We start from the raw sequence: 27,020 nt of genomic DNA on the forward strand, positions 1-27,020 counted from the left end.
GGATTGCAGCAGTCCTCCCAGTACAAACTAAAACATTGACAGCCTTGAATGAAGCTTCTTCCAGTGGGAAGGGAACAAATATGTTATAGATGTCAAGGGGAGAGCTGGGAGAAGGGAGAAAAAAGAATCAGGATAGCAGGAAGGCACATAGAGCCATAGACGTAATGTTATCCTACCACATAGGGCTTCCTGTGAGGTTTTTTTCAGCCTTTATTGTTCTTTAAGTCTTTTGCTTCTCTGTGCAGTGCTATTCTTGGTGTATTGCTTTTCAATTTAAACATTACTATGTTTAGCATTGCGTGAATTTTTCCAATTTCTGATCTCTTCTGCTTCTTACTACCCTTGTGCCCTTTCAGTATCTGTAGAATCTGAAGCAACTCATGTGTTCTGCACTGATGATCTTCCTGTTGAATCATTGTTTTCCCTAACTTTGTCCTTCACCCAAGACTATATTTCCATGGGTTTTTCTTCCCCACCCCTCAACTCCCCTCCACGAAAACAGAATTAGGCTTCTAAAAGTAAGAACTGTATATCCTTATGAACTAGTCAAATTTCAGCACAACAAAAAATTCTAAAGAACTTACATATATATCCTAAAGATTAAAGGTATAGCTAAAAATATGATTTTCTTAAAAATTATCATTCCACTCAAATCAGAGTACACATTCTGATAAAAAAGTAATAAGCAATGAGTTGCAGTGTCCACAAGAAACAAACGGGGTTGTCCCCCCAAATTGCTTTCTTGGAGCGCTGTTGAGAATGAGGGCTTTAAGCTTATTTTGTTTCCATGTTTTTTTCAGCTCAGATGGATCTGCCTGATCGTGAAAATTCTTTTACTTTGTTCTAATACCCCTTTAACTGTTACTCCCACTATCCCTGAAACATTCAGACCTCCTAATAGAATACCGCCCTCTTATTAGAGTTCACTTGGACTCATTGCTTTGAAATCGAGTTTAGGCAGTGTTTATGTTGTAGAGCCAAAGATTTTCCCCTTCTTTCACATATGTGCTGAAGCACAAAGATAGAGCTACAGAATACTTGTGCTTATTGTAGGTAGATAAGGTTAATTGACACTCCATTTGTTATTTATTTAGTATGTATTGTAGTGATCAGGAGTTCTGGTCACAGGTCGTTGGCCACTAAGAGTGAAATGAGAATTTTCTGGTTTCACTTGTACAGAAACCTGCTAGAATTCAGTTTTTCATAGTGAAAACATGCATATGTATGTTTCAGGGTGACTTTTTATTTCTTATGGAAAGATTCATAAAAGATGGTATGATTTGTTTTCAAGATTACAGGAATATGCTATTTTTTTCCTGTATTGTTTCTTACTACTTTCTGAAATCCTTTAGCTCCTGTTCACATTGAAGCAGATGTTTGCAATTTGGTAACAAGGTCTCGGTTGTATTTGGCACATCTGTTTCATTGAAGAAAAACCCAAACCAACCAATATTCCTAGTCTGACCAAGCTGCAAACCACTAAAGGTTTCAGTTTTGCTGCACTTCCTATGCACAATCATTATGCATGGATATGGGGGGGATGAATTTAGAATGCTTTGGCTAAAGGCCAACCTTAACTACTATAGCAACTTTAAATACTAGGTTTTGGATCATTACTTAAGTTGCTTATGGTATGAGGACTCCCACAGTTTCTCTTCCAGAGCACACAAACAAGGGTTTTTTGAGACAGTGGGTTCTGGTGTCAGTTTTTATGCAGTGATACTCTGGGAGATACTGTGAAGGATATGGGAGACCTCGGACTCACCCTCACCCCATCTGGAAACAGGTTATGAAATAAAATATATTTGCAAAAGCTTTACGGTGATGTTTAGATGGAGATATTTTTTGAAAAGGGAAATAATTGTTGTTTCCATAACAGGACCAATAAATGTGTATAAGCAGAATATATAAGAATCTGGATTAATGGTTTCTGGCAAGGGTCACATATCTGCTACCAGTTAGCAGCAGCTGAAGTCAGTATTAGAAAGCCCTTGTTGGAAGGTAGGATAACTGTATTTTGAAAGTGCTTACACCTTCTTAGCAGCTGCAATTGTATAGCGCCGATGACATTCTCTACAATGGTGCTGGGTGGTTTTTTGTGGTTTACTTATGTTTCATTTCACAGAATGTGTGGAGACAGACTCCCCAGGTAAGCTGAAATGCAGGTTTCTCTCAGCGTGTCCTCTTTTTCCAAAATGAAAATTACTCAGATGGATGCATTTGTGTTCTCTTTGTGCTCTGTATGTCCATATTTCCTTGTGTAGAGAATCACTGGCAGAGATGTACAAATGTAAAGGAAGGTGCAGAAACTATTCTGAAGTACTTGATCTTGTTCTTCTCCTGGCACTTTTGTAAAGTACCATTGACTTCAGTAGGACTCCTTGTGAGAGCAAACAGCTTTTTAATGCAACAATGAATACTTGTACCTTCAATGTTACTTTCAACTCTAGTCTCTCATTCATAGAGTAAGAGAGAACAAAAACTAGAAAACAAAATCTAATTAATCTAAGCATATTGGATGCTTGTTAAAATTCACCTGTCCTGGAATGTCCATTTATCATGATTATGACTGAACAACCAAACTAAGAAAGGTGCTGCTTCTTCATTTGATGCAAAATGATGATTTATTACCCTGTTTTTTAGTAATGGTTAAATTTAATGGACGTTTCTGCATGACAAATCATTCATCTTCAGAGTAAAATTAGACATGTTATTCTTCCATGTAGAACATTTCACAGCAATTCATGGAATGCAGAAATCTTGTATTGCTAAATAATTGCCAGAGCACTGGCTGCATATATAAATTTAAACAACACGTGTGCATATTAATGTTTTAATATGATAGTCTCCTGTTTGTAAAATTATGTAAATATTTTAATTTGACCTAATCAGTTTGAAAACTGCATTTTCCTGCATGCTTATAAATTCCATGTCACAGATCTGAAAAATACATATTATGATGAATAATTATATTATTCTTCCATTCATTGTACGTACATATAGGAGTAGCATAAATGTTAACAAGGCACCCTTCCACCTCAGGGAGAATAGCAGTAGGGCATGTGCTGATTGCTAGATTACATACATCCTCCAACTTTATTTAGTGGATTCTATAATTAGTAATAGTACTTCCTACCTGAAGAAACTCCTGGAGTGAGTTTCAGTCTATTAACTCAGCCTGGTATATATGTTTTGTAATCTGGAGTGCAGTGGAATGAGTACTTGCAAGGCATGCACTCTGGCATGTATAATAAAATACTACTTCTTTTTTTTACTTTATTTTTCTTTGCCTTTTTTTTTTTTTTCTTTAAAGAAGAGATATTTTAGTATTACTACTAGTCATTTGCTTCCAGGCAGCTCTTTACAGAGATCCTCCTGAGTAATCTCACAGTACAGTCAGCTGCCAGGTTAGGGTCTTGATGCAACCCCTTTAACATATTAACAGAAGTTCTGTGGATTTCATAAAGGAGAATCAGTCTTCAAATGCTCTGACTCTAATAGCAAAGAGATGATGTAAATTCTCCCATAGATTTCTGTGGAAGTCTGGCTGCTTTATTATTCTAACATTGCTGTAGTAGCATATGTTTTAATCTACTTCTAGGCTCTTTTAGTCATCAGAAGAACTTCAGGCAGACGGTGTTCTAATTAAACCATTTGTTGTAAACTGAGCTAATTAATCCTTTGGTTGTAGGATTAAGCATTTGTGTTAGAACTGGGGTTTACAGAAGACCTCATGCTTCACATGTTCCTACTCTGGCCTATCTCCTTGCACATAAAGTAATTTATTGTTAGTAGCAACACTATACGATTATATCAGAGTAGTATCAGCATGCCAGCCATGAGACCTGTTTCAATTGAGTGCCGTGCTCCAGAAGGGTTCCTACACTGAGATGTAGGACAAATAAGACTAATCGACTGAGAAGCTGGTCTGGCATCTAGGGACTCCTTTTGTGGTCTTGGACAGTAGAGAGTATAGGAATCGGAGCAAGCTCTGAATGTGGTAAGGGACTGTGATTTGGTGATGATCTGTCTGCTTATGCTGGCAAGAGCAAGTGTCCTGGCAAAGGTAATGCTGGGATAAGTGGTATGAGAGTTGGACCAAGGGAAAGAGAGTTAGTTAATCAGCTGATCTCCCACCACAGCTCTTTCACCTCTGACTACTCATTATTGAACTCCTTTGCACCACAGGCCATCGTTCATTGATGCCTGTGAGTAACAATGTGATCTGGTTAGAGAACAGGTCACCTTGGACACTGTCTTGCTACTGCGATCAACAGTAGCCTGTGGGGTGAGATGCACATGCAAATGGAAAGGATCTGTGCTGCATTCCTGTGGTACAGGGATCTTGGTTCCATATGAGAAGCAGTATCTGTGAAATGATGCAGCTAACTTAGTTCTGTATTTTCAGTATTTTTCTATGTTTCATCACTCAGTATTATTTCAGTGTAAGTGTTCAATGAATTGATATAATTATTTTGTGTAGTCCCATTAGTCCGAGGCCAAGAGTTTAGAAATCCAGTGAAATCGCATTACTACTTTTTTGTTCTTTGAAGCTATTGGACTCATTTGGATAACACATTTCAGTCTTTGGAGTCAGCAAGGTGGTAATTTTAAATGAAAATTGGGAATCTTATGCCACTATTTCATTGTTAGTGCTTGGCTGAAAGTCCCAATTATGACAAGATTCATAATAAAAGTTGATAACAAAACAGCAGCTCAAGTGAGAGGCTAGCAAGATAGATGAAAAGTAGGTGAAATAATTAGCTGTCTGAGAGTTGATCTAGCAAGAAAGCATCTCAGGATAACAAATAACTACTACTGAAAACAATCCTTTATATGCAAGGAAAGGCAAACTAATAACTACTAAATAATAGTTGTTACAGAATCCCTCACAGTTTGGACGTAAGCCTGATTTTACTGTTTGCCAGCAAAACAGTTGCATCTGATACAGAGGGGTCTCTTCCTCATGGCACACACCGTCTTTAGGGCCAGTCTCCTTTATCATTCCACACAGCTTTTTTAAGCAAACATTTTGAATGTAATTATCTCTTCCCAAAGCTTTCTTTTCTTTTCTTTCTTTCTTATCCAGGATGTAATCTAGTGTTTCATCTTAATTAAGCTAAGTGTTGTTTCACTTCTTTGGAGATACAAATGTCTTTGGTAGACCAGATGTTGTCATCTGTATTAGACTACTGAAAACTTTGATGTAGCAGAAAAAAATTAACCTGTTCCTTCCCCCTTGGTATGATATTGTGCGTGTTTCATCATGAATTGTTTCCTCCACTGAACCTTCATATTTTATACCACAGAACAAACTGGTACAGATGCAGAATACTCAACCTATCCCATCTGCAGTGGAGCAGATGCTGCTTCCCCTAAGTTCATTTGTTTTAGGATAGTAAAAAACATCCCAGGATGGATTAAATGTCTGTATACTCCACATCACCTGAGAGAAGCTGAAATTTTGTTTTGTGTTCTTACTCCCCAGTGCAGGGAATAGGAAGGGAAAACAGCCAGTGCTTCTGGAAGCTGTTCTGTGCCTTCAGCAGAATCAGGCAAAGCTCCCTGTGTGGTACTTTCCAGGCTTTTCAGAAGGTGGAATCATGTGGGGATCAAAAGGTCGTTAAAAGTTTAATTGGAAAAGCTAATGAGCAATTGGAGGGGGCTTGCTAGACTCAGTAGATGAATATTTAGCTGCATGAATTATAGGAAGATGTTTGGTCCCAACTTTGCAAATGGTGAGAAATCTGACTGGAGTTACTATTGTTGGAGAGTTTTTCAGCACCTCTGGACACTCTGTGATCTAACTTTCTAGTAAATATGATACTGCCTACCACTGATAGCAGGATTGTTGTGTTCTAGGATGAGATATTGTATTTTAAAGCAATTAAAACAAACAAAAAGCCTTCTAGGTTTAAAAAAAATAATTCTGTTATTTAGTTGTTCTTAATGTTTGTTTTCTAAATGAACAGTATTTGAGAAATACCTTGTTGCCCTCAGCAGTGATTTTTACCTGTGACATCTTAATGAATTTACAGGCAAGATGTAGAAGGCACAGTATTAATAAAGGAAAGGATCTATACCTTGTGACAGATCACTAAGCAAACATGGCTCTAGAAGAGGTTTGAAAGCCTCTATGCAATCTCTACGGCAACAATAATTGAGTGTATGCACTTATATTGTTTTGGTCCTTGGATGAGTGGTTTAAGCATTCATTTTGCTTTTCATCTTGCTTTCCACGGGCACTTTGGTTATCACATATGTATAGAAGTTTTCTATCGTGGTTTTTTATCAGTAGTGATGGGAGTGTACACAATAGTACACATCTGTATTTACATTACTGAAGCTATTTTCTTCCTTTTTAACGAAAGATAATTTCTGTTTGTGTCCACAATATTTACACAGCTGTATACAATTGCATTTGGGATGGTGTTTCAGCACTTGCTGCATTTCCAGCCTTGAGTCAGTTCTAGCTATTTTTCAGCAAAAACCATAAGTAGCAAATTATGTTACACTATGTAAAGCCAGGAAACTTTGGAATTTGTGGTGTTCTGATATGTAACTAAGTATCCCGAGCAGGACCAGACCACTTTTCTGACTGTTGAAATCTGTCTGCCCTTCTAAAGAACCATCTTGGCTTTGTGTCAGAGAGCTATGTGGAATCTTCTTTGCAGACAGTATGTGTTTTCTGAACAAAAATGGGAAAACACGGAAAATATATTTTACAGATGTTCAGTGTGAGAGACCATGCTCGTGCATGTTGACATTTTATTTCCAAACTGTGGACGTGAATGCCTCTTGGATTTGCCTGTGGGAGGAGAATTTTACAGTTTCTTATAAAAGTTACATAGACACCAGATTCAATTATGAACTCTGAGAAAGGAAACGGTATGTTCATTACAGAAACTGGAAGAGATGCACTAAAGCACAAGGTTTTGGTTTTGACTATTGGTTGCATCAACAGGAATAAAATTAAATATACATTTCAGAGGATTTGACCAATAAATTGTCACCTATTAACAACTTCCCTGTGTTTATCTGAACTATTTATCAGAATTGATAAAAGTGTTTGGGACAAGAGAAGGTCTCTTGCTTGTCTGTAAAATGTAGTGTTGGGTAAATAGTAGCGAGAAGTGATCGCCTGTCTGTCTGTTTTCTGCCTGCTTTTGCAGGCAGTAACAAAGGATGCGGAGTTCCCAATGGATTCCAGAGTGCCGCCTGCTGCTGCTGCTCTAAGAGATTCGTTGTCTTAAACTTCTCCTTTCTTTTTGAAGGGAGATGGTGTGTGTTTGCTGTGCTTGCACAGACTCAGATTTTACTTTGAACATTTTAGCACACTTTTATTTGAAATAGAAAGAAAATAATCACTGCTAGTAGATAAGGGGACATTTCAAACAGAAATAGTCCCTTAAGCATACAACAGGCAACAGAAAGATTAGTCACAAATTTCTCCAAAACAAAGTAATCCCCGAGAATCCTCCTTGTTCTTTAAGAGCCCACCATACTAATTTAACAAAACACTTTCTCCCTTAAGCAGGGTCTCATTTCTCTCTTTGTGGCAATTTAGACCCTCTTTTCCCCTCCCTTAGTGTCCCTTTGACTTTGAATAATGTTTGCCAACTTTGAAGGCAACAAAGTGTCACTTTTCAGAATTTTGACAGGATGCATCACTGGTCAGTCAGAACAATGCCCTAAAGGCATGTCTCAAAATCCCAAATTTTGACATGCATTCCCAGGGAACAGATTGAAGAAAATATACAAAATGTACTGTGTATGTGCCTATGTAAATGAAGAACCTCTTCTGAAACCAGTGGTGTGTCACAGGGAGGGGAAAAAACTGAGATGATGGGGGAAAAATTAGGCTAAGCTGTGTTTTAAAGCTGACATACATATCGTGATACATGTCAGAAACTAGTCTTAACTTTTATGTGGCGTTTCAGCAGTACTCTGTATTTGGTGTTTGCATTATGCCACAGAGCTCCCTAGCTTGTAGAGGAATTTATCTAAGAGGATTTGTGAGTTACAATTCATGCCTAAAGCTATGCTTGTCCATCAGTAGACTGTGGGTAGCTTTGTACTTTAGTCCTGCTGTTAATTAGCTGTTTTTTTTTTATAGGTTCAGGAGTTCTTGTGCTATTTTCATTGCTCTCACTACTTAAAAGTAATAAAATGTTGTAACAAAACATTAGAACTAGTAATGTTTTGATAGATGGATGGCATTAGTATTTGAAACAGCAGTACTAATTTGTATCTTCCCTATTTGCTGAACATTCAGATTAAAACTTTGTCTCAGTAATTTAAGATGCTGAGTTTTAGACATTCCCAGCTCGATTCTCTCTCCTGACCCTGAGGTTGTCAATGTTGTATTTTTCCAAATTGAGTTCTGTATGTTTCTAGTTTCATGACACTGTTTCTTGATCCCTGATCTGATGCAGTTTTATGGATTTCATCCACTGATATTTTGTAAAATAGGATTTAATAGTATTTATTGACTCATACTGATGCTTCATATTTCAACTCCATAGATTTTTTTTTTTAATTATTTTTTTGGGGGGGGATCTGTTTTCAAGCTGCCAAAAAGGACGTAAAAGAAAAGATTACTGAAAGGGGCTGAGAGAAAGTACTGTAGAAAGACAGATGCCCTTCTTTTCTCTTCTGTAAATGTCTTCTCAGAAGTATTGTATCTAGACTGGTGATGCAGGTTACAGAATCACAGAATCATCAAGGTTGGAAAAGACCTTGAATATCATCTAGTCCAACCATTAACGTAACACTGACAGTTCTCAACTCCACCATATCCCTCAGCGCTATGTCAATGCAACTCTTAAACACCTCCAGGGATGGGGACACCACCACTGCCCTGGGGAGCCCATTCCAACACCTAACAACCCGTTCTGTAAAGAAATACTTCCTAATATCCAGTCTAAACCTTCCCTGGCACAACTTGAGGCCATTACCTCTTGTCCTATCGCTTGTTCCTTGGTTAAAGAGACTCATCCCCAGCTCTCTGCAACCTCCTTTCAGGTAGCTGTAGAGGGCGATGAGGTCTCCCCTCAGCCTCCTCTTCTCCAGACTAAACAACCCCAGTTCCCTCAGCCGCTCCTTGTACAACATGTGCTCCAGACCCTTCACCAGCTTTATTGCCTTTCTTTGGACATGCTCGAGTGATTCAATGTTCTTTTTGTAGTGAGTGGCCCAAAACTGAACACGGTAATCGAGGTGCGGTCTCACCAGTACTGAGTACAGGGGTAAGATCACTTCCCTGTCCCTGCTGGCCACGCTATTTCTGATACAAGCCAGGATGCCATTGGCCTTCTTGGCCACCTGGGCACACTGCTGGCTCATGTTCAGCTGGCTGTCAATCAACACCCCCAGGTCCCTCCCTGACTGGCGGCTCTCCAGCCACTCCTCCGCAAGCCTGTAGCGCTGCTGGGGGTTGTTGTGGCCCAAGTGCAGAACTCGGTATTTGGCCTTATTGAACCTCATACAGTTGGCCTTAGCCCATCACTCCAGCCTGTCCAGGTCTCTCTGCAGAGCCTCCCTACCCTTGAGCCGATCAACACTCCCACCCAACTTGGTGTCATCTGCAAACTTACTGAGGGTGCACTTGATCCCCTCGTCTAGATCATCAATAAAGATGTTAAACAGGAGTGGCCCCAAAACAGAGCCCTGGGGGACACCACTCGTGACTGCCCACCAATCGGATTTAACTCCATTCACCACAACTCTTTGGGCCTGGCCATCCAGCCAGTTTTTTACCCAGCGAAGCGTGTGCCCATCCAAGCCACGAGCGGCCAGTTTTGCCAGGAGAATGCTGTGGGAAATGGTGTCAAAGACCTTACTAAAGTCAAGGTAGACAACATCCACAGCCTTTCCCTCATCCAATAAGCAGGTCACCCTGTCATAGAAGGAGATGAGGTTTGTCAAGCAGGACCTGCCTTTCATAAACCCATGCTGACTGGGCCTGATCATCTTGTTGTCCCGCATGTGTTGTGTGATGGTACTCAGGATGAGCTGCTCCATCAGCTTCCCAGGCACCAAAGTCAAGCTGACAGGCCGGTAATTTCCTGGATCATCCTTCCAACCCTTCTTATATATGGGCATCACATTGGCCAATTTCCAATCTGTCGGGACCTCCCTGGTCAGCCAGGACTGCTGGTAAATGATGGACAGCGGCTTGGCGAGCAACCCAGCCAGCTCCTTCAGCGCCCTCGGGTGAATCCCATCTGGTCCCATAGACTTGTGTATGTCTATGTGATGCAGTAGGTAACTATCTCCTCCTGGATTGCGGGGGGTGGGGGTGGGGTGGGGGGTGTTCTCCCAGTCTCTGTCTTCTAGCTGAGGAGGCTGGATTCCCTCAGTACAACTAGTCTTGTTATTAAAGACTGAGGCAAAGAAGGCATTAAGCACCTCAGCCTTCTCCTCATCACTTGTTACCATGTTTCCTCCTGCATCTAGCAGGGGATGGAGGCTCTCCTTGGTCTTTCTTTTACTGTTGACATACTTATAGAAACATTTCTTGTTATCTTTGATTGCTGAAGCCAGATTAATTTCCAGCTGGGCTTTAGACCTCCTGATTTCTGCTCTGCATAGCCTCACAGCATCTTTGCAATCACTGTGAGTGGCTAGCCCCTTCTTCCAAAGGCCGTAAACTATCGTTTTCTCCCTGAGTTGCAGCCAAAGCTCCCTGTTTAGCCAGGGTGGTCTTCTCTGGCACCAACTTCTCTTACAGCACCTGGGGACAGCCTGCTCCTGTGCCATTAAGACTTTCTTCTTAAAGAGTGACCAGCCTTCCTGGACCCCTATACCCTTCAGGACCTTCTCCCAAGGGATTCTGTCAAGCAGGTGCCTAAACAAGACAGTCAGCTCTTTGGAAGTCCAGGATGTCAGTTCTGCTGCCCCCTTTCCTGGCCTCTCTAAGAATAGAGAACTCTATTATTTCATGATCGCTGTGCCCTAGTCAGCCTCCAACCACCACGTCGTCCACCAGTCCTCTGTTCACAAAGAGGAGGTCCAGCAGGGCACCTTCTCTGGTTGGTTCACTCACCAGTTGTGTCAAGAAATTATCTCCCACACATTCCGGGAATCTCCGGGACTGGTCCCGCTCTTCTGTGTTGTATTTTCAGCAGATGTCTGGGAAGTTAAAGTCTCCCACAAGAACAAGGGCAAGCGATCGTGAGATTTCTCCTAAATGCCTATAGAATATTTCATCTACCTCTCTGTCCTGGTTGGGTGGCCTATAGTAGACTCCTACTACAACATCTGCCCTGTTGGCCTACCCCCTGATTCTAATGCAAAGACACTCCACCCTGTCTTCACTATACTTGTGCTCAAAGCAATTATAACAGTCCCTAACATACAGCGCCACCCCACCACCTCTTCTTCCTTGTCTATCCCTCCTAAAGGGCTTGTGGCCATCAACTGGTGCACTCCAGTCATGGGAGACATTCCACCATGTTTCTGTAATAGCCACTACATCATAGTTCTCCTGTTTCATCATGGCTTCAAGCTCCTCCTGTTTCTTACCCATGATGTGTGCATTGGTATGCATGTACTTCAGACGGGCTGATGTCCCCAGCACCTTTTTGCATTTAGAGGTCCTAAGTCTGGCCTGACTTTTTGCAGGTGTTACCACAGTTACTGATCCATCAATATCCCTTGCATCTTTGTTGTGCTGCATGTCTCCATCCCTTGCCTCCACTGGGATAGCAGGGTGAGGGTCATTGCTGGCACAACAGTTCTAGTTGTGTCCCCTTCTCCCTTCAATTCTAGTTTAAAGCTCTCTCAGTGGGTCCAACTAACTCCTGCCCCAATATCCTTTTCCCCCTCTGGGACAGGTGCATCCTATCTGATGCCAACAGGTCTGGCATCCTGTATGCTAACCTGTGATTGAAAAATCTGAAGCCCTGCCGGTAACACCAGTCTTGGAGCCATAGGTTTATCTGTTGATTTCTCCTGTATTCTTCTTCATCCATCCCTGCAACTGAAGGGATGGAGGAGAACACGGTTTGTGCCCCTGAACCCTTAACCAGTTTCTCCAAGGCCCTGAAATCTCTCTTCATTAATTTAGGACTTCCCAGGGTAATATTGTCGCTACCTACCTGAAAAACCAAGAGACGGTAGTAATCCTTGGGTCTCACTAGAGTGGGGAGTTTTGCTGTGAGGTCCTTCACCCAGGCCCCAGGGAGGCAGCAGCTTCCCTAGGAAGTGGGTCCAGTCTGCATATGGGGCCTTCGACACCCCTCAGAATGGAGTCACCCACTACAATGACTCTTCTGGGGTTCTTTTTAGAATTTATTTTAATGCCTGGTCTAGAGCAACCCAGCCTTGATGGACCTTGATCTTCGTCCTTGTTTGACTCATTTTCTTCATCCTTCTCTACTTCATTCACAAGTTCCAGGACCCCCTATCTATTGTGAAGGGACACCATGGAAGGTTGCAGAGGTCGGGAGAGGATTTTCCTGCCTCCCTGAGCAGGGACCTGTTTCCAGTCTCCCTCATCTCTTAGGTCCCTTCCTTCTGCCTGGCAGCAAGAGGGTGAGGGATCGCCTGCCTCTTTTGGAGCCTCCATTTGCTCCTGTTGCTTCAGGGGTGCCAAGGTGTTACTCCACCAATCAATTTCCTTTTCGCACTCCCTAATACTTATTAATCTTTCAAGCTTTTCGAGTTCTGCCACCAGGCTGAGCAGGTCATCCAGCTGATCACAGCACACACGGGTGTTGTCACTGCTGCCCGCTGACAGGCTCAGGCACTCCCTGTGGCCTGGGACCTGGACCACTGCATGTTTGTGTGGCAGCTCCATCTGGGTTGCCACGTTCTTTCTGGTGGTGGTTTTGACGCGAGTGGAGACCATAGTTCAATCTACTCATGGAGGATGATAACATGACAACTAGCTCAGATGACTTCTAGACCCAGGAGGTGGACTGTGCCCTGGTCGCTCACGCTCCCTGGGGGCTGCTCTTGTATGTGAGGGGCGTTGGGCATCGTTGCTTCAGGCTCTGCCCACTCTGAGTCCCCACTGCCCTCATTTGCACCTCACTCTTCCTGCTCAGGGGAGAGGGAGCTTGAGGCACTGCCTCTTCCCTAGGCTTCTGCCTTCTTGGGTTGCGATTTTGCCGTGGGTTTTTGATGCTTTCAAAACACACGCTCTTCTCTGAATCTGATCTTTCCCCTGCAGTAATGTAATGTAAACAAGTACTGCTCAGAAGAAACCTCCCAGACCACTCCACTGTGGTACATATACCATCTCCTGGATATTCTTGTTCCTTCCTTCCACCAGGCAGTGAGACTGAATTGCAAATCAATACTTGCACTTATTTTAGCTAGACCACACATTGGTCTTATGATGCTGATTAATCACATTACACCACATGTTCTTTCAGAATTTGACAGCTGATATTTTGGAACTCCTAATCTGACCCTCCAGTCGGGAACATTGCAATGTTTAAAATTTGGGTCTGAACAAGTATAGATGACTTATTGAAGCAGTATTGCTAATACACCGTGTTTGGGAATAACTCATTTATCTCTATGCTATGCTATGCTAATGGCAAACATTATTAAAGAATGCTTCAAATTTGAGTACTCTTCTGTTTGACTGCTCATCTAACTCATGCATGCAACATGCCTGGGGAAATTATACACAGTGGTTTGGAAGCTTTATGTCACTGTTGAAAAATATTATTTTGTGAAGAGTATAATAAAATATAAGGCTAAGAGCATTTAGAGACATCTATGCTATCGTTCCTGATTAACGTAGGATGTTTTTTTTTTAATTTATTTTTCCTAATCCCAGGTAATTTTTTTCTTTCTTTTAATCAATGGAGAATTAAACAAAACAGAAAAAACAGTGCAAGAGGTCATCAAGAACTTTCACACAATTCAGGGGTCTACCTATTGCAAAAAAGTTCTAAATTGGAAGAGATGATTATGCAAAGTTTTAGAAGTGCTGCATTATATTTTTCATTTCTAAATTATTAACCAGACATTGATTGAATATGTGACAAGAGTGACTTAGAAGGGTATGAGCAACTGAACTGCACAGCTGTGTACTTCTCAGTGTGATGCAGAAATTTAATCTATGTTGGTGGAGTTGTGCTTTGTCAAAGTCCACTTCAAAAGTAAGTACTTCATGTGAGTGAGCAGTCTTTGCTTCAGCAATGAGTTTAGGACAAATGGTCAGCTGTCCAGGTTGAAATTACAGTGTTTTCAGCCCTTTAGGTTGTAGAAGACCCTGCTGGGAAGATTGTCCCAAGCATTCTCTCAGCATGTTGGTAATTCTGGTGTTTGCTGTAGGTTTGTGACTTTCATACTGAACTACCTTCTGAAGAAAGATAGAATATTGAGGATGGCTTATAGAGACAGATGTTCTCCCTCTTCTTTCTGTCCTCATTATCAACACTTCCCCGCTAATGATTCACAAATGCATTAAAGCACATTAATCCAAACCTGATACAAAGCCATCAAAAAATGAGACAGAAATTAAATTTCTCAATACTGTATGTAGGAATCAAGCAAAACATCTGGTTCAAAATGTATATGTTAATTTACCAGTTAGCCTTAGACTAATGTGATGTGGGAGAGCTTTCATTTACTAAACTTAGTTGCTTTGTCACTGCTGCTTCATTTAGCTGAATTCTTCCTAGTGAAAAAAAGGATAATGGAACATTACACTTTAGTCTTATTATTTATCTGTGTATGAAAAGGGGAGGGGAGCAAGTCCTAAATGCAAATAGCCAGACCTTGCCTCAGAGAAGACTACTTTCTATTAAATGCATAAGATTCAAAGCAGTAAATTTAAAAAGCTTATTGACATTCTAAGCATTGTTTCTATTCTTATTTTACATTAATTTGTAAAACAGACTTGCTCTTAATATAGCTGCAAGAAATTGGTGGTGGTGTACTCTTTGCCTGGGTAAACTGTTGCCGTTGCAAGTGGTTTGGCTGTTTATTTTATTTCATCTCTCTGAGTTAAGTAGTATTGCTGAGGATCCCTTTCTTTTCATCCTCTTTCCCCTACTACTACTTTTAACTGGATCAACAGATGGAAACTTTTAATTTTATGAAAGATGGAGCCTCAAAATGCAATCTCATGTTAAGACTCAGAATAGGGAAAAACTGTATTTGTGCTGCCTTTTGTATTCTTTCTGTTGGAGGTCAGAACAGTCAGGCTCATGGGTTAAGGCTGAGTATTATGCAGTGGGACTGTAGATAGACATGTGCAGAGGAACTGGAAACATTGTGCTGCAAAAGAAATTAATGTATGTGAGAAAACAGGAGCTATGGGAGTAAGAATGCAATGGGGAACCATTAGCAGGTGAAACTCCTGTTAGATCAACTTTGCCTCTGAATCTCTGGCATACAAAAAGATCTGTTACCTGTTAAAAGAGCAAATATCTGCAGGTCTTTTGACTAAAATATAGATTAAAAATACAGTTGTGTAGTATTAACATGGCAGTTCCTCACTGATGGTCTCTGTTAGGGCTGCAGTTATTTTGTAAATCACAGAATCTGTACTATTGCTGAAGAAATAAAAGTATTTTTTCCCTGCGTGTTATGCAGCATATGCCTGATCATGGCATAAACTGTTGCCTGACTCAGTGCAGGTATCCCTAATGAAACACTCCCTGCAAATTAGCCCAGTGGCTATTTTGTAAAAAGTCAATATTAACTTGCATTCAACCTGTGCTGTAACAGACTGTGAGAATGCTGCAGATCGGCAAAACTAAAGATTTTGCAGGTCTTTTCTTTCGTTACACCAAGAATTAAATTCCATCTCAAAATTGTATATTCTTGCAAAACAACTCAGAAGTATTATGAAAGCTTCAGATCCAGAGTATATTGAATTTCTGATGTAAATGTCTGGAGGCTATTCTTTAAAAGGGTTCTGACTTCAAGCTTTCTTCTAAGTTACTGAGTGCTACTCAGCACTGATATTTTCATGACTCATAAAGGTGAGTAACAGCTATTGCCTTTAGCAGCATATTAGTAGTTCATTCTGTGGTACTCCGTTCAATGATAGCTCTGCTCAGTGCATTGATGAAAAGAAAATATTGGAAGAATTGTCATTACTAGCTGGGAATTCCTCCTCTTAACTATCCTTCATATGAAAGCTGGCAAATTGCAAACTTCCACCATCTTCTGTTTTCGTAAAATCAGTTGGCGAGACTGGTACTCAGAATTGCTCAGTCTGAGTTTGGAGGTTCTCCTCAAAGGTGGGCAACCCACCAAGACTAAGTGAATTCTGTCAGGCTCACTTTGAAATTGGAGTTTTCCTTTTGTCAGGTAAAATTCAGGCACAGGTCCTCCTTTTGTTAAGTTCAGTGTTAATGAAATAGGATATCTCCCTGCTCTCACTGCATGAAGCTTGCTCTTCTGCCCAATGCTACCAAGGAGAGGTTTACAGTGGATCTCAGCCAGTTCTCTGGCTTTCATGGAAGTCTTGCAAGTGTTACAATGTAAACGTCTAGTTGCCTTCTTTTTGAGCTACAACATCTTTTACATTGATCCGCTGAGCAGATGAATGTATTCCTTCTAGAACTGGCATTCCCAAAACCAGGTGGTTGAAACTTCCAAACCGGTAAAAGCTATTGCTGAAATCTCATTCAGTAGCTGAAAACAAGTTTATAGTCTCTGAGGAGGACTGGTAGACAAACCTGCCAAGTTCAGTAAGTTTTATAAATATGCTAGCAAACATTCAGTATGCAACTGTTGTGTAATAATAAGACTTGGACACATAATTTCTTCAAAATATAATTTATTAGGAAAAAAAAAGTGTCTCTGGCACCTATTCATTAATTTTCACAAAGGTCCAGCTGTGAAGAAAGTTATAGGGCATGGTGAGATACAGGCACTATCACCCTTCCTCCATTTGTGTGATAGCCTGAACATGGAAAATCTTGGTCACAGCATATAAACCCTCATGGACAAGAAATCCTCAAGCACAGCCTGCGCCTCTGCTGTAGGGCTCTCCTGATCACAATATTCTATTCTAAAGGGATTAACGCAAAGGATGTCTGACGTCTCTGCTGAGTCTACTAAATGCCAAAGAAGAGGATCTGATTTGAAATATCTTTATTCACACTATCTTATGCATAATGATTTGGAATAAAAAAAAAAAAAAAAGTGTTTTAACATACTGAGTAGCTGCCACTGGTGATGAATTGTGTTTACAAGCTACCATTCAACATGATGTGCATAAGCACCTTCCTTGGGTGTCAGTAATCACATTCCTCAGTGGGACTAATCCAGTGCTGAAATTTCTTGCAGAGTTAAGGCTGCAGTTGTTTAGCCATTTCACCTGGAAAACTTAGGTAAAATGGAAACTTTCTTCCCTAGTGGCATTTTCTGGAAAAACATCAAGTTGCAGTATATGTATCATCCTTCAACTATTTGACTTAGTAGAAATCAATGATAAGTTCATATCCTCAACTGGAACAAATAAATCAATTAATAGCCAAAAAAGGGCAAAGTCAATACAAAGCATAAACAGTGTTGGCCTAATTAAAATGTCCTGTGCACCTCAAAAGTACTTACTGTCTAAAACAAGTGAATAGCAGTTCACAGTCTGCCACAGGAAGAAGAAAAAAAGCAGACTCCCAGCATCTGAAATACCAAGTTTAAAAGTAGTATCCTTGTTGATTAGGAAACCTGAGAACATGCAAGTACAGTGAGTTTCAGAGGTTGTCTTTCCTTAACTGTTCAGCCCAAATCTGGCTGACCTTGGAGGAGCTTTGTGGCTGTTTCCATGTGCGTGAAGTGTTCTTGAACAATTTTCCTGGTGTCAGGCCTGAGCAAGTTTTCCATTAATTTCAGGCAGTCTTCATTTCCAGCCTGCTGTTTCTCTTACTTCAGAGAACACCTATTTAAATGTAGCTTTTACAACAAAGCCTTGTTGTTTATGTCTTGTCTTCGCTTATATACATTTTACAATTGATCTGAGCAGTGATACAATATATGGAGCTGAGACTTCCTCACACCTCCTTGTATTAGTTGCAAGTAAGATGCTTCCAGTTTCTATTTCTGTTCTTCTAACCCTTTAATAAAACTTACCTTGTTCATCCTAATCTCTTTGGATATTTTGGGAAAGAAAAATAGGGCAAGAAATATGAAGGAAGGAGGCAAGCAGACATGTGATTATCATTAGTATCCACAATATTGTTATGATGGTAACAAACATGAAAAAAATGCATAAATGTAGCCATGCTATAGGATATATTATCTGTTCTTTCTGTGTGTGAGTCTTAATTTTTGTTTTTGCATCTTGTGCCTGCTAAGGTAAACAGTAACACTAACAATACTGTGCCTCAGCTTAGCTGGTTTACCTGGTTTTGTTTTGATTTGTTTTTCCTGAAATACATAGTTATAGTGATCGCTTCAGGAAAAGACTCTAATGTAGGAGCTGTTTCAGTGTATAAGTGACTCCTATCAGCATGGTTATTCTTATTTTGATACAGCATCTTTTATAGTCTTTTGTTTGTGGGAAGATAAACAAATTGCTACAATTTTCTAGCATGGACAAGAGCTCCATTTGGCAAGTTCTAACATGTGTGAGCTTCCTAAAATGTAAGGATGGAAGGGCAGCTATTATCAAATTGAAATTTTCTAAGCCTCAGAAAGCAAGTCAGATGCCAGGTCATAAACCTGCTGTAGTTTAAAAACTGATGGGTTTTGTTTTAAGTTCCTTATAGCTTCTGCTGTAAGAAAGATCCACTAAGAGAGGAAATAATTAGATTCTACTTCATTGAAATGTCTGCCTGGACAGAATTCCACATCCTGTAGTTAACATGAGATATGGAAATCTTCTGATCTAAATAGCACTGATGCTGGTTCTTTAAAGGTTTTATTGGGAAGGGAGGTTTTGTGGAAAAGTTGTCCTGCTAGACCAAGCATAGAGTGATGGTTGAGGGCAGTCAGGTGGAAGTGAAAACCACAATTTTAAATCCTTACACCAAATCAGGGATCCCTGATAGCCAGAGACTACACAGCTGACTGTCCTGGAAAGAGTGTACCTCATTCCTTCCTATTATTTGATCCATCCTGTATTAATTATTAAGGAGAAAAAAAAAAAAAGTCATGCAGATGTTGAACCTGTTGGTTTCTTTTGTTTGTGTTGGCAGTCAATATTCCAGCCCCCAACTATGCTAAGGGTGGTTTTCTCTTGAATGGTCCAAAAGTTGGACCATATGATTTTTTTTTTTTCTGATATGAAATCACTGAAAATACATGCAAGACAGGTAGACAAACACCCGATTTCCATGAATCATAAAATAAATTTTTGACACAAACTTATTTCACAGGAAAACTCCCAGTGAACTTCATTAAGTATAACAAATAAACCTGGAAAAAAACCCAAAACCTTCTGGTCTCTTACTGGTAACGTTTTTATCTTTGGAAGCTCCTTTTACACCAAATAGTGACTTCAGGTTGATATACCCATAATTTATAATACATTGTTATTATTACCAAGCAATATTGATTGAAATAAATATTTGATACTAAAATATTGGTATTATATCATCTTATTGTATCTTCGTGTAATATCTGTACTGAAATGACTGCTTTTCTGATAAATCAGAAAACTGAATTTGACTTTAGGAGTTGAAACCCGGTAAATTTGCATATGATCCAGTCACTTAAGTTGATCTGGATTTTTTTTTTTTGGCAGTACTAAGGTATGCAGCTGCGGATTTTTTTTTATTTATTTTAAATGTTGTAAACCAAATAACCACATCAAGCCACTGAAACTGCTTGGATTGAATCAGAATTGACTATTACTCTTCTTGTCTTCAAATATGTTTTGATAAATGATCTATGCCAGCAAGGGAGACTCTTTAAGGCACTGTGGAAAACAAAAAGCAAATAAACAAAGTAGAAAATATGCAAGTAAAAATAAATGTCTCTCCTTTAGTACTGCAGACTAAGAAGTCCACCTGGTCTGTATCTGGTAATATTTTAGACTATCTAGTTCAGTTGGTAGGGTTTGGGGTTTTTTGGTTTTGTTTCTTTTCTGAACATGTCAGTGCTTTCACAAAACTGGACAAATGTATTCTCTGTATTTACTAACTGGGAGCTGTAGCACAAGGCCTGTGTCTAAATGACACAAGAAGAGCAGAGCATTTAGCAGAATATTGGCCCTCTGGCTGCCAGCCATTTGATCCCTCTATAACACAGGACAGTGATGTGAGGGCTCCCTTTTACAGTCCTTTCTCACTGTTTTGGGTATGCAAATGTGTATGCAGGCCTCATCTACCATATACAGATGATACTGCTTCATTCTATTCTAATTAATCCTTGTCTAGCTCCTAAAAACTCTTCTTTCCCATATACAAAATATGCCTGTTTATTTTATGAGAAACCTTTTTCCTAACTGATAAATGCAAAAGTGTTGCTGTGTGGGGTCCTCTTCTCTCACAGCCATGGTCTATCTGCTTGGGCCAGCAAATGTAGTGCTCCACAAATTTTGCACCCATCTGGGGAATGGGCGAATGCACTAATCCAGAAAATGGCAACACTCATTTTTGCAGAAGGTTGTGAGCTCCATGATTGCAAAGCTGTAGCAAGTGTATTTCTCATTTTGTCTTTTAAACTTGAAATAGTGAAGTAGGTTTCCAAAAAATCACTGAGGTATTCTCTCATTTCAGTATTCATTAAAATGTTTTAATCACTGTTTTTTGGGGAACCTTATTGTCCTGGTTAGTATGTTTACACATATTTTCCATTCACTTCCTTCAGGGGTTACAGCTATATCAATATAATTATATACTTGCTGAATGGCACAGAAAGTTTCAGTGGGGTAAGACTTTCCTGGCAAGAGCAAGGCTGTGTTGTTTACTTACAGAAATTAGACTGTTGACACTGTTAATAGTGTTTAAAGTAGATGGTTAGAGATGCCACTGTTCGTGTATAAATGTTTTATAATTAATTGGAAGTACACTTGAGGAAAGCCAAGCTGATAGGATCATAACCATAAGGCTGGTTTGTTGTGCTGATTGGCACATTGTGTGTCTAATTGTTTGTTGATCTGGCATGGCTCGCAGATGTATTTAATGATTCCCACTTGGGTTGCCTTGGTTTGCATTGATCTTTCCAGACACATGGGAGGATGAGATGTGAAGGATGTGGTTTAATTAGGCTACAGCTTTATTAATGTAGCTCATCTGGGAGCTCTTCAGCAATAACTTGGAAAGTACAGGTCATGATGTCTTGAGTTACTGCCAGCTGGTGGAAGTTAGCGTTTGCCTCCCCAGGCTTTTGCTGGGCACCTGCTGCATCCCCATCATATAAGGATTAAAGTGCTTGGGGTTTCTTAGCATGGTAGCAAACATTGGACTATGACCTTATTCCCCAATTTTTACTTTTTTCTGAACATGGAACAAGGTCTCTCTTGATAAGTGATCTGCACTGTGTAACTGCTAGAAGGGCACCCATTATTGATCAGCTTATTTGTCCTGCCCACAGTTTCTGGATTGGTAACAGTTAATAGCTTTTAAAAGATATATTCCTTGAGAGGAGGAAATACCTGCCTTGCTCCAAAATGGCTCAAATCGGATGATTAGGGTAAATAATCAGTAGTCACTGATTTTTATTGTTGCTTTATCCATGCATAATTTACACATCTTCTGGTTTTGTAACCCGGTAAATGGCTGACATAACTTCTCCACTGCAGTATTACAGACAAGTTTGGAGTCAGTATTGCAGAAAGGGCTTGTGTCTGTCACAATTATTTGTGACATTTGTACAAGATTTCATACAATATTTTCACCCAGCTATCTAAATAAGTCCTGCATCTGCTTGCTTCTCACTACAGGAAATTTTAAAAAGGGCAAAACTGTCCACAGTGCAAACCTCTTGTGTCATTCTTCAGCTTTGAACTGCAGTGGAATGGAATTAGATCTGTGGGCCTTCTGTACCCAGCCCTAACTGCTCAGTGCTCATGCCACCTTGTAAGAAGTCCCTGCAGCGTAGGAGAAAAAGATAAGCAGAAGCACACGTGCAGACAGCGAGTACTTAGTTTCTCTCATGGCCTTGAGGAAGCACTCCTTCCAGCCAGGAGGGACCCACCAGACTTAGGGGTTTAAATGAGACCCAAAATACTTATTGTATTTGTATTACTGATTTGTCTCCCCAGTGGAATTCTATGTCTTGGGTTGCATTTGGGTTTCATTGATAATGAGCGTAAATTCTGGGGTTCTTTGGAATAACTGGGTTGTGGTCCTAACCATGCTATCTGCATTTCCTTGTTTTACAGCAGAACTTTTAACACTGCACTGTAGTTGCATGTGCGCTTTTTTTCCAGTTATTTTTTTCCCTTTGAAGAAAGAATAATCCAAACACTAAAGAAGTTAAGAATGATTTCTGATTGCCCTCTATTTCTATAGGAGTCTTCTGCTGTTGCTCAGTCCTGACATACAGGGTATCACATCTTTGCTGCTTCCTCCCTGTTGTGAGCAGTTGTATTGCAAAACCTTGTATAAATCTTTCCATGCAAGTTCTTTATTCAGCTTGATGGATGTGACCCCTCCTGTAGCATCACCAGTTACTTCCTGGTGCTGAATTAGTTTATATTGTTGATCTGGTCATGAAGGAATGGCTCAAGCTGAAGGTTATAAGGTCCACATACCACTGTGGGATGCAGAAGAGCCAGTGATTGCTGAGCACTGCTGCCTGCTTCCCTGCCCTTGTCCCCTGCAGCCATTCTTGTCATCCCAGCAAAGGGAATAATTAAATCCTACTCAGTTTTACTCAGTTTTTCCTATTAACCCAGATATAGCCTGCAGCCCTGCCTTTGAGGTAGGAGGAGTGTGTTTTAGGATCCATTTTCAATATATGCTATGGTAATCTGTTTTTCATACAGGTTTGATTTCAGAAAGACACAATGTTTTTCATGTGCTATTCTAAATTATTACATACTTCCACTAAGTGTAGCAATTCCTATTTCTTCCATTTCTTCTAGAGGGAATGCTGTTGGTGATTTTTTTTAAAATAATTTGTATTGAACTGTAGAGTATAAACTTCTATAGCTGGAAAAATACTTTTCAAATATCTTTCATGTTCAGTTCAGAGGCAGGTCTTGTTATGTGAATGTGGGAAGGAATTTGGATGAAAAGTACACCTGATGTCTGAATATGTCTATAAAGTGTATGAAAGACTGTAGGAATAGATGTTTACTACTCTATAAGCACAAAACATTTACCATTCATTCTTTTATTTGTACAATGACAAAAGCAACAGAGTAGACTGTTTCTAGAATTTACGTGCTGTTATTATACAAATGTTTAAGAAAATAAATTGGATTACCTAATTATGAAAGGGGTTTAAAACAAGAGTCTTGGTTCTTCTGCTATGCTTCCAAATTCTGTTGTCTCTGTAGCATTGGCTTGATAAAAGAATAATTTGCATGTTAACTTGTTTAGTGCAGTGATGCTGCTTGTTGTAGTATGTACAGATAATTAGGAATCTGAAATCATATGCAGCTCATGCCTTGTTTGTTTTTGACTGGCCTGTGCTTGCATAAACTGTTAGAAAATGCTACACAAGCACAATCCTTTGGAATTAGCTTATAGTTAAATTGCAAATAATTTAGTCTTTTAGCCTCTTTGACATAAAGATCTTCAGCTCTGAGTTTGCTGGCTGACAAGTCTCCCATTGGAAAGAGAGGAGTGAGTTCCCTTTCTGTGTGTAAGTTAAATTACAGATAAATTAATACTATGAAAAAGTAATGAAAGAAATCCTGCACTGTTTTTACCTTGGTTTTGTTCTTTGGCTACTTGTATTCTTAAAAGGTTTTGATATGTAGTAACAAATAGTAGTGAAGCTATGACTTCTAGTGTATATGTTTGCAGTGTGTCTGAATATTTTTGGAGTGCTAGTGATTTTTTCGGAGACCACCAATGTTATTAATTATAAGGCAACAGTGAGACATCTCTCACAAAGAATTAACTTTTTTCTCTATTGCAGTTTTCCCTTTTAATGATGTAATAGTTCAGTGAACAGCTTAGTGCACTAAATAACAGTATATTTTATCTTTAGACCTCTTTGCTACTCTGTGGCCTTTGTTAGCTTTGGTGGTTTTTAAGAGCATCTGATACCAGTATAGATTGAGTCATTGCTAGCTAGAGCAGCTGGGTCCCAATGTGCTTGAATCCATTTTGCCTTGCTCTGGGAATCTCTTTTGTTGTTTATTTTTGGTGTGTGTATCACTGAGCCAAGTAACTGTTGCAGTCTGTCAAGGATTTCCTTAACTAGATTTTTAAACCATTAGCTATAAAAGGCAAATAACTTTTTAATTAGGAAAATATCATTTGAAGGGAAGTAGTTCTGCCTTTCACAGAAGGGGAAATGAGGCGCTAGAGAAAAGGTGGAGCCAGACTTCTCAGACGTGTAATAAAGGATAGGAGACAAAAGACACAAGTTTCAGCAAGGACAATTTCAATTAGATATCAGGAAAAAGTTCTTCATGCTGAGGATGGCCGAACACAGGGACGGGGGCCCCAAGAGCCTCACACATTCTTGGGGGACTGGACAAGACCCTTGTCTGATCCAGTTTCAAAGCTAGCCCTCCTTCAAGTGGCCCCTAGAGGTCCCTTCCTGCTGAAGTTATTTCAAGATTCTTAGTTAAAACAGAAGAGGCAAACTCACCTCTATCATGTCACAAGGATAAATCACTCACAGAGGTAACCCACGTGTAATGTGCAAAGTTGGAATCAGCCCCATCTGTGCTGCGTACAGCGTTCTCTATCGCCTTAGTGCTGCTGTGCTAGACCTCAGGGGAGAAGGTTTTGATGACAGCTGGTTTATTTTGAAACATAGATTATGTCTATCTCTTAGCCAATGTATGGTACTGCTAGCACATAATCATAATGTCCAAATTTGAGCAGTCTCCTCTCTCACTTTGAAGTGATGCCTCAAAACTATTAATAGACTCTCCAGCTAATCTTTTATTCGATAAGCTAAGCTAGAAGACAATTGTAAGATACAAATAAAACATCTCACGATTAACCTTCATTGTAGCACACTGCAGACATCTGACTGTAGTAGCTCATTTCAGTTTTTGCAAAGAAAATAGGAGACTTAAAAAGGGATTTTCAACTATAAGTGCTGATGTCCTACCTAGAGATTTGCATTGCCATGGAGGGGAAAAAAATGTAAATTTTCTTCTCTTACTTGGCTTTGTGGGTTGGTGGTGGTTTTTTTATTGAAATGGAAATTTTGTTGTCAGAGAGCCTGAAGCATATGAATTCTCGAGTCTTATTCCTAATAGGAATATTTACATAGTGAGGAATATTTTGAATAGTGCAATTTTTCAAAAGTACCTGAAGAAAAATTTTAGAATATTAGCCTTTTGGGTTTCTTGAATATACCATTTAAAAGGGCACTGAAAATACGCTTTGTGCATCTGCATTAAATTCCAAGGAAGTCTGTGCTTTTATTGATGATTTTCTAATGTAAAAATAGTCTTGAGACTAGAAAACATAAATGAATGAAAATATACTGTACTCAGTAATCTATAAGCACTTTAAAGTATTTAACATATGTGTGGGTATGTTTCTATTAAAATGAGGAGCTCTTACTGGTCATCTTGATGTTGAAAAAGATAAGCACCATAAATATTGAAACTACTTGTATGCTTAAAACATGGATGCTGACTTTTGTAATTGGATATGTAAGTATAGAAACTTGCTCTTATTAGGACCCTATGAGAAAGCAGTGGGGCTCAGCACAGGCAAATTAGCATGCATGAAACAGAGGAAAGAATCCAGACCCAGATTTTCAGCTGTCTGGAGACCAAGGACAAAAGTCTCATCATTACCTTAAATCTAAAGTGGTAACAAAAATAGATCAAATTTGTTCAGGAAACGGAGAGATGTATGTCTGGCTAGGGGACAGAGTGGAGGGAATTACAGAAGGACCCATGAGAACATACTTAAAACAAGCTTGAGAAACTGGAACAGACATCATTTGGTCTCCAGCTGTACACACTACATGACTGAGCAATTAATTATCATTCACAGTTACAGATTTGAAGTAAAGCGGGATATATTTTTATATAAAAAGCTGTAAGATAGTTGACAGTAGCAGCAGACAGACTGTGTGTGTAAGCATATTTTGGGGAAATCCATTTTTCAGAAAATGGAAGTAATTAGCTTAGTGTAGCCTAGCTTTTAGCATACCTGGGTGTTTTCTGTTTACATGCCTTGGAATAAATGTAATCCAAAATTTAGGCCTAATTAAAAAGGATAAAACTGGTCTAGCAGCAATATTTTGGTCATGTTGTAGCAAAGTATCACCTGATAAGTTAGTCTTGCCTTGTCCATGCTGAAAACCTAGGCTTGATCTTTACCTATCAAATCATTCCCTTGTTTAAAATTTCAGCTTATTTGAAGCCTCGGATGCTGTTAATGAGGCTTAAACCCAAATTCAGCTCTGTATTGAAAGTCAAACTTTGATCTTTAAAGATGGAAGTTGTAAGATCTAGGGATTTAATTCAAGCCTAACCCTACTGAAAAGTGTCAAGCCTCTCCAGAGCTGTGTGACCACAGCAGGACAACTGTGCAGCAAGATAAGCAACAAAAGAATGTCACAGAAGTATGAATAATAAGTAAACCTAAGATGTTCCAGAGTCGCAGCAGTTTTTTACAATGTTATAGAACTCAGAAAACCATACAGTTATATTAAATGCTATGAGTTTTCTCCTTTGGAGGGATTTGTAGGAGGAAATTCTTCAATTATTAAGATCGACTGAGAAGATTTAGTCCAAGATTTATTTAGTAATTAAATGTGGCAACTTAGATTCAAATTTCAAATCTCATCTGTAGAGGGTTTTGGTAATACAGAATAAAAAGTTATTGAAAATTTGTATCTAAAGATGTTATTTTTGCCATCCATATAATATTTCACAACAGAACTCCCCTTCATTCACGGTGCTGTTTGTTTATAGTATGGTCTCCAAATGGTAGATATGTATTCTGGTGCACTTCTCTTGTACACGTACTGCAAGAATATATAAAGATACCAAGAAT

Source organism: Strix uralensis, chromosome 12 (genome assembly GCF_047716275.1).
Source record: "Strix uralensis isolate ZFMK-TIS-50842 chromosome 12, bStrUra1, whole genome shotgun sequence".
NCBI lineage: Eukaryota > Metazoa > Chordata > Aves > Strigiformes > Strigidae > Strix > Strix uralensis.